The sequence below is a fragment of the Mus caroli genome, unplaced genomic scaffold (assembly GCF_900094665.2).
Source record: "Mus caroli unplaced genomic scaffold, CAROLI_EIJ_v1.1 scaffold_21524_1, whole genome shotgun sequence".
In the NCBI taxonomy this organism is placed as follows: Eukaryota; Metazoa; Chordata; class Mammalia; order Rodentia; family Muridae; genus Mus; species Mus caroli.
Genome location: NW_018391451.1, coordinates 6,991 through 8,287, shown reverse-complemented (window position 1 = coordinate 8,287; position 1,297 = coordinate 6,991).

The following is a 1,297-nucleotide window of genomic DNA, read 5'->3' as shown; positions in this document are numbered from 1 at the left end:
ATGTTCTTCTTAAAGTCCTCTATCATCATCAAGAGAGGTGATTTTAGATCCAAATCTTGGTTTTCCAGTGATGGTTTATTGAAGATTTCTTATGGTGGGAGAATTGGGTCATGATAATGTTAAGTAACCTCGGTTTCTGTTGCATATCTTCTTATGCTTCCCTTCCACCATCTGATTATTTCCAGTGCTCCCTGCCCTTGATATATCTGACCTGAGCCTGGCCTTCCTGTGACTCTAGTTGTGTCAGAACTCGTCAAAGTTCTGCTATCTCTGTGATCCTGTGATTCTGTGATCCTGAGATCCTGGGTGTGTCAGAACTCCTGGGAGTCAACCTGCCCCTGGGACCCTGAGATCCTGGTATGACCAAGCTCATGGAATCCTGGGAACCTAGGTTCATATTATTCTATTATCCTGGTATGTAATAGTTCCTGGGAATAGAGCGTCTTCTGGGTTTTGTGAGACTGGCTGCAGAATTCACACCCAAAATCTCAAGGCTCCAGCCCAGACTGGAAAGAACCTGTGCCACTCGTCAGGCAGATTCCTGGCTGTCTATCCCCCATTGGTTCATGTGTTCCCTTTTTCATGATTAGGTATGGGCCTTGTATCCCTAATATTTAAGAAAAGGTGATCATTAATTCCTGCTATTTATTACTCTAATATTTCAACCGGAAGTGCTATTGGAGTTTTTCAGAGGCCTTTTAAGTGTCTAATGTGATCATGATTTTTTTATCAGTTTATTTAAAGTGTGGATTAAGTTGATGGATTTTCATATATTGGATCACTCCTTCATGCCTGTGCTGAGGCCTACTTTATATTGTTGGATGATGTTTTTTAAAGTGTTTAAAGTTTCTGGGCTAATATCCACTTATCAGACTAGGCCCCAGCCTAGTCTCACAAGAGATAGCTATATCAGGGTCCTTTCAGCCAATGCTTGCTAGTGTATGCAATGGTGTCGTCGTTTGGAGGCTAATTATTCCTTGTGTTTGCAAGTACTTTATTGAGTATTTTTTCACCAATGTTTTAAACTGAATGTGGTCTGGAATTCTGTCTGGTTATTGAATCTTTTTTTTTTCTATGACAAGGTTATTTTTTTTTATTCTGTATTTTCCTCAAATACATTTCTAACGCTATCCCAAAAGTCCCCCACACCCCCCCCCACTTCCCTACCCACCCATTCCCATTTTTTTGGCCGTGGTGTACCCCTGTACTGGGGCATATAAAGTTTGCATGTCCAATGGGCCTCTCTTTCCAGTGATGGCCTACTAGGCCATCTTTTGATACATATGCAGCTAGAGTC